The sequence below is a fragment of the Manis javanica genome, chromosome 6, assembly GCF_040802235.1.
Source record: "Manis javanica isolate MJ-LG chromosome 6, MJ_LKY, whole genome shotgun sequence".
Lineage (NCBI taxonomy): Eukaryota > Metazoa > Chordata > Mammalia > Pholidota > Manidae > Manis > Manis javanica.
In genome coordinates, this window is record NC_133161.1 from 44,835,726 (window position 1) to 44,847,792 (window position 12,067).

At 45.9% G+C, this 12,067-nt stretch overlaps 1 long non-coding RNA gene across 2 annotated transcripts in view; it reads right to left on the reverse strand.

The window, feature by feature from the left end:
- The window catches only part of LOC118974165 (uncharacterized), a 43,932-nt gene that overhangs the window by 30,658 nt on the left and 1,207 nt on the right, over positions 1–12,067 (reverse strand). For both annotated transcript variants that reach the window (XR_012132226.1, XR_012132225.1), the window contains exon 2: positions 4,101–4,250. This is a non-coding gene — a long non-coding RNA (uncharacterized lncRNA). The remainder of the gene's footprint in view (positions 1–4,100; positions 4,251–12,067) is intronic.

Below are 12,067 nucleotides of genomic sequence, written 5' to 3' on the forward strand. Positions count from 1 at the left end.
TCAGTTTCCACATCTAAAATGAGGGGAATTAAACTAAATTGTTCTCTAAAGTCATTATTGATTGACGTTTATGACAATGCAAACATTTTAAAAAGAACCCTGTCACTTCTGGCTTGGATCATCAGAAGCAGGGTGGCCAGAGTGACCTCCTCCATCCTGACCACATTTCTCATTTACTTTCCCATGTAAAGCCTGTCACACCAGTGGCTAAACTAACCACTCTGCCTTGATTAAGCCAGTGTGCAGTGAACTAACCACTCTGCCTTGATTAAGCCTGCTATCTCAGAGCAATCTGAGGAGGTAGACACTCTAATAGGTACTATTCTGAGCTCCACTTTACAAAGAAAATTGTGACCCAGAGAACTGAAGTAACTCACCCAAGGTCATGTAGCTAGAATACACTGGACACAACTCTGACCAGGTAGTCTGGCTTCAGTCAGTTTCTATTGAGGCCCTACTACGTGCATGTAAGACCCTGAGCAGAATCAATATTCGGAGACACCTGTGATGGTATTTATGTTATGTTACAAATCAATTTTGCCTTCTTCCTGAGAAGTCAAGGGAAATGCAGGACAACTTGGACTTCCTGGGTCAACATTCTATTTACATGCCAAAGAGGACATTCATCAACTGTGCAAGGAGATGCACTTCTCTGCACAAATACCTCCTTTTATCACCAAATAGTGGCTCCAGTGCTCAGTTTGAGAGCCCTGTCTTTCTGAAGGAAAGAAAAAGCCTTTGAGTGAAATTCTGACTCTCCCTTCACAAACAGCCTTACAGCAAGACTGGCCACAGGGGCAGGGGGTTGATTCCCAGGTGAGCTCTGAAATTTGGTGGGTGGGTAGGTGACAGGAGAGCCCATATTCTCATTTTGTAGCAAACCCTGAGAAAACAAGAATGGTATTTGTAAGGACCTGTAGACCTTAGGGGGCCCTCTCTGCAGAAGACACCTAGCACAGTAGTTAAGATCATGGCCTCCTGACCCAGGCAGCTTGGGTTCAATTTGAGTCCACCACTTATTGGCTCTGTGACCTTGAGCCTATTACATAATTCTCTCTGTGCTTCAGTTTCTTCAACCCTGAAACCTAGACAACAGCAAGGTTTTATGAAGATTATGTAAGTCCATATAGTATATGTAAAGGGATTAGAATTATGCCTAGCAGGGAACAAGGCCACATAGGCGTCAGCTGTTATTATTACAATGTCAGGTAATTCACAAAGGCCGCTATTCAGAAATGCCGAAAGCAAGGGTGTAAGTGTGGGATTTCATTTCCTCATTCAACATGCTTCCTGCTGAGAATGGTGTGATAGCCTTCCCTGAACACAACGCAACAGGAATGACTTCTTTCCCTTCTTCCCTCCACCATCTATCTGTATTCATCTTTGGCTCTTGTCTCCTCCCCTTTGTTGACCATCCCAGCCCCACAGCCTCCCAATCCTCCTCAGTAAGCTTACAGGCTGGACGGTTCCCTGATTGCAAGGGACTCAGCTTCCCTGAGAATGCAGTCTGGATTTTTCCTTTGCTTCTCCCCCAACAAACTCTTATCCCCCTGATTGGCCTGGTTCACCTCTTCCCATTCTCCCTGAGAAGAGCAGACACAGGATTGAGCCCACCGAATGGATCACCTAACTCCTACCAACTGACCACAGAAGCAAGCTTGCTGGGAAGATACGCAGGTGAAATGCCAGCCGCAGCTCATCTGCAAAGCCATCTACACAGCACGGCCTCCACCAATGCCAGGAGGGTTGGCTCTCCTCTCTGATGCCTGTGGGACTATGCAGAAGCTGGCTGGGGTGTGATTTCTTTGCCTCTACCCACAATGGTAGCAGTGTATATTTACATGTGGTCTAGGAGACTCCCAGAAAAACTCAAAACCAAGCCCACACTAAGGGTTCACACACAGGCATATGAGATAAACAGGTAGGCTGTGTCACAGTCAGTGTTGTACATTGGCATGGTTAAGTTATGGTGCCCAGTTCCTTGGTGAAACCCCTATCAAGATGTTCCTGCGGAGGTATTTTTTCGATGTGACTGACATTATCATCAGTGTCTTTGAGAATAGCAGACTACCTGCTGTAGTGTGAGTGGGCCTCATCCAATCAGTTGAAGTTCTTAAGAACAAAGACAGATTTTCCCAAAGAGGCAGGCATTTGGCCTTTGACTCCCTCATGGAAACCCTGCCAGAGTTTCCAGCCCACCTGGCCTGCCCTGCAGATTTCACACTCCAGGCTGCAACATCAACTCCTACCTGAAATTCCCACCTGCCAGCTTATCTATGGATTCCAGACTTGCCAGGCCCCACAACTGCATGAGCCAATTCCTGAAAATAAACTTCTCTGTGCATATACATCTCCTACTGTCTCCGTTTCTCTGGAGAACCCTAACACATGCAAAAGCGAAATGGCAGGGGTGCTCTGAGACTCTTGAGGGCGAGTCACAGCAAGCCAGAGGCCAGAGGAAAGAAGAGGCCTGAATGTGCCACAGTGGTCATTATTTGAACGGGTCTTGACTCCACCTCTATCATCATTACAGGAGCTGTCCCATTAACAAACCCAGGAGTACCCTGCTGTGGGGCCCTGAAAGGAGACTGTTCTTCCTCCCTCTTTCCCAGCAGACTGCAGGGCACTCAGTGACCTGCACAGTCAGCAATGTGCTGGCTTTAACATAGTCTGTCCCCCAAGCAAGGGCAAGCCGGGCAGCGGCCTGGCAGAGTGAGGTCAGAGGCATAGACCCAGGTGTGGCCGGCTCAGAGCAGCATGTCTTAGCTCCCCAGCGTGGGGCAGGAGCATCTGTGCAGAGCTTCCACACGGCAGGAGCAGCTGCACTCTACTCCGTGGTCAGGGGCTGAGGGAAAATCCACGTGCGCCTTTGCAAGTCAGAGACAGAAGGCAAGAGCGGGAACAAGAGGCCAGCCAAAGCTGGGATTCTGAGCAGAGGCGACCATGAGAACATGAGCTCCCTGGAATACGTAACTGCCCAGAGGTCACTGAGCCTCCCAGGGGACGTGGGATAGCGTGCTTATACCAACTTGAGCGAAATCTCAAAGGACAGCTGTCGTCACAGGGAAAGAGATATGGATGAGAGGTCAAGGGGGAAGCAGCCCTCACACAGTCAGGACCCAGCTTCTGCCATCTCCGTAGGCCAAGGCATGTTGGCCGGAAAGGAGGGCATAGAGGGGCCCTGTATCCTTCATTGAGCTTGGATTAAATGTTTCCTTGTTCCTGGCTTATATCTAGCCTTCAGCACTGTTGATGATTTCTGTACATCTCAGGAAGGTGAATCAGGAAGTGCTAGTTTTTAGCTGTCATAATTTCCATGTCCCCTAATTTGTACTCTTCAGGGCCTTGTCTTGTTCCAAGAACAGCTGAGGACTGAGGAGAAGAGGTGATCAGAGTGGAAGGAAATAGATTCTACCCCATGACACTGACAGGCTGGCTGGGGCTCAGAGAGCAAAGCAGAGCTGCCACGCACCACCAGGCCAGGGTGGTTATCAGAGTGTCTGCCCAGGAGACCATGGAGTGGCTAAAACAGAACCTGGGAACCCTGAAAGGGAGGCCATACCCCTGGGAATGCAAACTTCACCAGCCCTTTCCATGACCAGGGGGAATGTAAGGCAGCCTGGCCATAGAGATAATCCTTATGCCCCCATTCAGCAGATGGGAAGCCTGAAGCCCATAGGATGAAGCTTTTCCCCCTGGGCTGTCAGCTGCTAAGTCATGCAGCAGGACTGGACCCCTCTCTCCCAGTCCAGGCTTGGGGCCAACTGAGTAAGGCAGAGGACAGACTCCCAGGCCTGTGGGCCTCCAGGAGAGCAGTCAGGTAGACCTGGGGTTCAAATCTGGTTTCCTCTAGCTCGCTCCTTGTTCCCCCGTGGCCCAAGGGGACTCCATTAGCAAAGGCCACCTCCCTGCCTTGCCAGCTGGCAGTGCCAGCCTTGGCCTTGTCCCCACATTCACTCACATTCCCAGGTTCAGTCAAATGACTCCCAAGCTGCCCAGCCACGGGACCTGACCTTTGCCAAAAGGCTGAATCCAGGCCCTGCCAACCTTTTATTAGCCTGTGTCTCAGGCTGCTGCCCTCTCAGGGACCCTCAAGTCACCTCATGAGGAGGAAGTCTGGTCGGGAAGACGGGACATGTGTCCTCAGTTCATCTCACCCTGCAGGCAGAGGGGGCAGGAGAGCAGGCTGTCCCAGGGTGGCCCCCCCACAGGGGCAAGGCATTAGGTCTCACTGCGCCTCAGCTTCTCGCCTGTAAAATAGGAATGGGAACTAAGTGGCTGCCGAGGTTCCTTCCAGCTCTAATGTGCTCTGAGGAGCAGCACCAGAATGAGAACTCAGGCCACATCTCCTTCTTACCCACACAGCCTCTGGGCATGTCCCAGCCCAGCCCTTCTCCACCCAGTGCTTCTACAAGGCCAGTGTGACCACGTCATCCCCACCACTAATGAATTCTGCCAGTCGCTGTCTTACCCAGCCACACAGCCCCTGGCACCTCAGCAGTGCCCCTGCCACCTGACCGTGATCGTCTCCATCTCCACAGACTCCTACATGTTCCCCAGTCTATCTCATTCTTGCTCACCTCTGGAAGGTCCACTCTCCACCTTGAATGCCTCTCCTTGCCAGCCTCCACACCTTCACCCTCACCCAGCTGAGTTCAGCTCATCCTCCATGCCACTGATGGCTGGGTGGCATTGGTGACCCATACTCACTGGTCCTTAGAGTCCTTGCCTGTTCACTAGTCTGCTTCCCCCAACACATTAGAACAGCTGCTCCATCTTCTCTCCCTGCACCTTGCACTTAATAGGTACTCAATAAATCACCTTGAATTCATAGTAAGGATTATCTTCTGCCTTCCAGCCCAGTGCTCCTGTAGGAGCCCAGAAAGGTTAACTTGGATGGAACCATCTAGATTCTACCCACTGTGCCAGGGGCTTCTCAGATCCCTCTGATCTGCCTGGACCACTCCAAGCCCCTTGCCCCAATGTCATCCCCATTCATTTGTTTACTTGACAGACATTTGTTTAGAACCTGCTCAGTTCTAAGGGTGGTGGCTGCCAGGGACAGGGGTTGGGAAGTGAGAGAAATGGGCAAAGGGAGTCAAAAGGTATAAAATAAGTAAGCCCTGGGGCTGTAACATTCAGCATGGTGATCAAGGTCAATACTGTATTGTAGGTTTGAAAGTTGCTAAGAGAATCGATCTTAAATGGTATCATTACATGGAAAAAAGCTGTTTTTGTAGCTATGTAAGGTGATGGAAGTTAACAAGACTTCTTGTGGTGATTGTTTCACAATGTGTACAAATACTGAATAACTATGCTGTACACCTGAAACCAATATAGTTATATGCTAATTGCACCTCAAATTGAAAATCATAAATAAATAAATTTTAAAACGGGCACTATGCCATTCAAGGCACCCATGGTTGTGCCTGGCATAGGGTCCCCAACATAGGGGGCCCCCAGTGTTCACTGACTTTGACCTGGGAGGAACAAAATAACCCTGACGATTTTCTCTCACAAAGTGGTTGCTCTCACACAACCCTCACAGTGGCTCTCCATAGTAGGTGTTATGTTTCATTTCACAGGTAGGTAAACTGAGGAGAAAAGGGGGCTGGAGGGAGACATCATAGCGGCCACAACAAGCACTAGAGCAGGTGTTCAGGGGGCCCCATAGGCAACCTCCCCAGGGCACAGCAGGGGCCTGCCCCACACCGCCCTCTGGATCCCTTCCCTGGGTTTTGGCCCAGCCCAGCCCATGGCACCTGCTCCCGGGAGGAGCCTACACAGGGGTTTGGGGGAGAGAGGAGGACAGCTGTGAAACCACAGACATGACAGACAGGAGCCAGGCACTGAATGCCACTCGGCACTGGAGCCCCAACTCCTCTGGAAAATACAAACCCCACAGCTGTTCCCCAGGCACAAAGTTCAAGGTTCCTTCATGAGCAGGTAAAAACTCTGCCAGAGCTCACTTAATCCCTATTAATCAAACATGACGACTTGTTTTTCTTTAGAGACAAGTGACAGCAGAGCTGATCATAACTCATACTTAGACCTGGCCTCTGTGAGCCAGGATATTTTGGAGGAAAAGAAAGAGAGAGAGAGATCAAAGCAATATCCCACAGAACCACAGGAAAAAAACAAAAATAAAAATGAGCAAAATCAATGCCTGTTCTTTCAACAGTGTCATAAAATTGTTTTCTGAAATTGCATTGCAAAAGCAGTCTAAAGCTAAATTGGTATGACCATGGCTAAAATAAGGTGATGGCTGCATAAAGCTAGGGGACAAGATGTTGCCTGCATAAGGTGGACAGGGAGCTGCGGTATGTGGTCTGAGCAGTCTCAGCCCTAGATGAGAAGTGGGATCACTGTGGTGGCCCCAGAAAGGAGGAGATAGAGTCTAGCTAATGTCCCCTTGGTGGTGCAGGCCCTGCCTTTCCCTCAGACCCCCTTCTGGACTGGTATACCATTTTATATCTTGCCTGGGCTGTTGTACCAGCCTCTCCATTCTCTCCTTAACTCCAGACTTGCCATGTCCAATCCAAGACCACCTGCTGCTCAAGCAAGCCTTCTAGAATACAGATTGAACCTTGTCCCTCCCCTGCTCAGAGATACATAAAACCCAAGCCTCCCTAAGAATCCAGTCCTCCAAAGCCACCCTTTATTTTCATAGCTACATACAATGACCTGACTACCCCCAGCCCATTAGATTTACAGAAAGTCTGGGCTCTCCCTAAGAAAACAAGCTTGGTTCCCAGACATGGGATGGGTGTCTTCCATTTTTCTGGTCACTTTTTCCTCTGAATTCCACTCCTGTTCAATTCCTGATCCCTTCTGTGGTAGCCAGAATTCCTAGGGTAGTGAGTAACAGAAAGTTTAAACAGGCTCAAGCCTCAGGGAAAGTTAATTGAAGAGCCTCTGACTGTGGACAGATGAAAAGCACATTTCGGGCTTTAAGAGAACCACAACTTTGAAGGCTAGCAGAACCTTCTCTCCCTCTCTCTTCTGCTCCCCTGTGTGAAGGCCATTCCCTCAGTTTGGCTTGTCTTTCACCATACAGCTGCTGCCCTTGGCATCTCTCAATTTCTCCAAAAGAAAGGAATAGTCTCTCTCTTTGATGCAAAGTTTTAAAATCCCAGGGGCGCTCACAAACACATGGAGGCTTAACAACATGCTCCTAAATAATCAATGGATCAATGACCAAATTAAAACAAAAATCAAGCAATATATGGAGACAAATGAAAACAACAGCACAATCCCCCAACTTCTGTGGGACACAGGGAAGGCAGTTCCAAGAGGGAAGTATATACCAATCCAGGCCTATTTAAAGAAGGAAGAACAATCCCAAATGAATAGTCTAAATTCACATTTATTGAAACTGGAAGAAGAAGAACAAATGAGGCCCAAAGTCAGTAGAAGCAGGGGCATAATAAAGATCAGACAATAAATAAATAAAATTGAGAAGAGTAAAACAATGGAAAAACTTAATGAAACCAAGAGCTGGTTCTTTGAGAAAATAAACAAAATAGATATACCTAGCCATACTTATCAAGAAAAAAAGAGAATCTACACACATAAACAGAATCAGAAATGAGAAAAGAAAAATCATTATGGACACCACAGAAATACAAAGAATTATTAGAGAATACTATGAGAAATTATATGCTAACAAACTGAATAACCTAGAAGAAATGGACAACTTTCTAGAAGTATACAACCTTCCAAGACTGACCCAAAAGAAACAGAAAATCTAAACAGACCATTTACCAGCAATTAAATTGAATCAGTAATCAAAAAAACTACCCCAAAACAAAATTACCTTACCAGATGGATTCACTGCTGAATTCTATCAGACATTTAGAGAAGACATAATACCCATTCTCTCCTTAAAGTTTTCCAAGAAATAGAAGAGGAGGGAATACTTTCAAACTCATTCTATGAAGCCAGCATCACTCTAATACCAAAACCAGACAACAAAGACACCACAAAAAAAGAAAACTATAGACCAATATCCCTGATGAACATAGATGCAAAAATACTCAAGAAAATATTAGCAAACTGAACTCAAAAATACATCAAGAAGACCATACACTATGATCAAGTGGAATTCATTCCAGGGATGCAAGGACAGTACAACATTCAAAAATCCATCAACATCATCTATAATATCAATAAAAAGGACAAAAATCACATGATCATCTCCATAGATGCTGAAAAAGAATTTGACAAAATTCAACACCCATTCATGATAAAAACTCTTAACAAAATGGGTATAGAGGGCAAGTACCTCAACATAATAAAGGCTATATATGACAAACCTACAGCCAATATCATACTTAACAGTGAAAAGCTGAAAGCTTTTCCTCTAAGATCAGGAACAAGGCAAGGATGCCTACTCTCTCTGCTTTAATTCAACATAGTACTGGAGGTCCTAGCCACACCAATCAGACAACTCAGAGAAATAAAGGGCATCCAGATAGGTAAGGAAGAAGTCAAACTGTCCCTGTTTGCAGATGACATGATATTGTACATAAAAAACCCTTAAGAACCCACTCCAAAACTACTAGAATTCATATCTGAATTCAGCAAAGTTGCAGGATACAAAATTAATACACAGAAATCTGTTGCATTCCCAAACACTAACAATGAACTAGCAGAAAGAGAAATCAGGAAAACAATTCCATTCACATAAAATATGTAGGAATAAATCTAACCAAGGAAATGAAAGACCTATACCCTGAAAACTATAAGACACTCTTAAAATAAATTAAAGAGGACACTAATAAATGGAAATTCATCCCATGCTCTTGGGTAGGAAGAATTAATATTGTCAAAATGGCCATCCTGCCTAAAGCAATCTATAGATTCAATGCAATCCCTGTCAAAATACCAACAGCATTCTTCAATGAACTGGAACAAATAGTTCTAAAATTCATATGGAACCACAGAAGACCCTGAAGGAAGAATAACGCAGGGGGGATCTCACTTCCCAACTTCAAATTCTACTACAAAGCCACAGTAATCAAAACAATTTGCTACTGGCACAAGAACAGACCCACAGACCAGTGGAATAGAATAGAGAGTCCAGATATTAACCCAAGCATATATGGTCAATTAATATACAAAAAAGGAGCCATGGATATACAATGGGGAAATGACAGTCTTTTCAACAGCTGGTGTTGGCAAAACTGGACAGCTACCTGTAAGAGAGTGAAACTAGATTACTGTCTAACCCCATACACAAAAGCAAACTCAAAATTGATCAAAGACCTGAATGTAAGTCATGAAACCATAAAACTCTTAGAAGAAAACATAGGCAAAACTTTCTTGAATATAAACATGAGCAACTTTTTCATGAACATATCTCCCTAGGCAAGGGAAACAAAAGCAAAAATGAACAAGTGGGACTATATCAAACTAAAAAGCTTCTGTACAGCAAAGGATACCATCAGTAGAACAAAAAGGCATCCTACAGTATGGAAGGATATATTCATAAATTATATATCCGATAAGGGGTTGACATCCAAAATATATAAAGAGCTCACACACCTCAACAAACAAAAAGCAAATAATCTGATTTAAAAATGGGCAGAGGATCTGAACAGACACTTCTCCAAAGAAGAAATTCAGATGGCCAACAGGCACATGAAAAGATGCTCTAGATTGCTAATCATCAGAGAAATGCACATTAAAACCACAATGAGATATCACCTCACACCAGTTAGGATGGCCAACATCCAAAAGACAAACAACAACAAATGTTGGTGAGGATGTGGGGAAAAGGGAACTGTCCTACACTGCTGGTGGGAATGTAAATTAGTTCAACCATTGCGGAAAGCAGTAACTAAAAGCAGAAACTAAAAATATAAGTACCATTTGACCCAGGAATTCCACTCCTAGGAATTTACCCTAAGAATGCAGGAGCCCAGTTTCAAAGACAGATGCACCCCTATGTTACTGCAGTACTATTTACAATAGCTAAGAAATGGAAGCAACCTAAGTGTCCATCAGTAGATGAGTGGTTAAAGAAGATGTGGTACATATACACAATGGAATATTATTCAGCCATAAGAAGAAAACAAATCCTCCCATTTGCAAAAACATAGATGGAGCTGGAAGGTATCATGCTCAGTGAAATAAGCCAGGCAGAGGAAGACAAGTATCAAATGATTTCACTCATCTGTGCAGTATAAGAACAAAGCAAAAACTGAAGGAACAAAATAGCAGCAGACTCACAGAACCCAAGAATGGACTAACAGTTACCAAAGGGAAAGGGACTGGGGAGGATGGGTGGGAAGGGAGGGAAGGGGGGGGAAGAAAGGGGGCATTACGATTAGCATGTATAATGTGGGGGGAGACCTAGGGAGGGCTGTGCAACACAGAGAAGACAAGTAGTGACTCTACAGCATCTTACTACACTGATGGACAGTGACTGTAATGCAGTATGTGGTGGGGACTTGATAATGGGGAGAATCTAGTAACCACAATATTGCTCATGTGATTGTACATTAATGACACCAAAAAAAAAAAATCCCAGGGGAAGACCCTGATTAAACCAGTTCAGATCTACTGTTCTGTCCCAACCAGCTGTGGCTAGTGGGGTGAGGCCCTCTCACCTACCCAGCCTGGTAGATTGCACTGGGCAGACTCACAGCAGCCCACTGCCAATCAAATCACATGATTGGAGTAGAGCATGCACTCTCAAGGAGGCAGGAAGCAGTTTTGGCAGGTAGTTGGTTGTTTTAGATATTACAATGGTTTGTGGCCTTTCAAAGAACCAGAGTACATACCTGATATACGGAATGTCTGTGGTATTAAAATTTCATGGGGGGAGGATGAAATTACGGAAAAAAAACTAAAAGGCCTCTTACAGAAGTAAGATAAAAAATTTAAAAAAAAGATGATACAAACACTGGAGTGGAGGATGGAGCCTTTCTTAGAAGGACAAGACCATTATGGACAAAGCAATGTCCAGCACCCCTGCCACTGCCTGCAGCTGCCTTCTCCAGCCCTTTATCCTCACATGGGTACATACCTCCTCCTCATTCCCCAGGCACCAGGACACAGACTGTCAAGCACAGTGGACTTTTCCTAAGGTGCAGGGATAGTGAAGGCTGCTCACTGATGTTCATTCACACCTCAGGGAAGCCCTTTCAGCCCATTCCTCCTTGGACCTGGCCAGCCCTACAGTCCTTGTCCCCTCTTTTCTCTCCCAGAATCTGGGACCACCCCAACCCAGGTCCAAGCCTTTGTACCCCTCCTTTATCTTGAATGCCAACCTACATCTAGGAATTTTAACCATTTTACTTCACAAAGCAAACCACTCACTTCCCTTTTAAACCACCCTGAATTGTCTCCCATAATCAAAAGGGACCTTGAAGGCATTTCAAAAAGAAAAAGGCTCATTAGCCCTTGGAGTCTGCCCTTAGGAACACCAAGCTTCTAAGTGACAATTTTGTATGAGCCTGCCCAGATCACAGTAGGCAAGCTTTCTTCTACCACCAGCAGCCTCGGGAAGTTGAAAAGGGCTGTGCAGAGGACATCCCAGACACTCAAGGGCTTTGTATGAGTTCTTATTGTTGTTTGTTTTTAACCAGTCTGTGTATAAGCAGTTCTCCTAAGAGCATTCCAGGTTGGGGGAGGGATCTATCAGGAAGCATAAGAATGCCCTGCCAGGGAGGAATCAGGTCGAACAGCACCTATTTGCCTGCACTACAGACCCTTCTAGAACTAGAGTGGACCTAGCTTCCTTCCAGCCTGTCCTGTACTCCCTGCCCCTACCCTGTCCTCACTCCAGCAAGACCACCTGTCGGACCAGCCTGTACTTGCATAACCCCTTGCTTCTGCTCATACTGACTCCTTCATCTGGAGTAAAGGTCTCCCCATCTCCAGCTGTTTAAATCAGGGAGACTGTGTCAACTCCTCCTCAGCTTTTCCCGTAAAGATTCCCTTGCAGCTAGGCTCAGTGCAACAGAGGAGGGAGGCAGAAAGAAACAAAAAGGGCAGCGGGTGTGAAAGGGGAAGTTCTGCCCTCAGGAAGTGCCTCTCCCCAACACCCCACACACCCTGT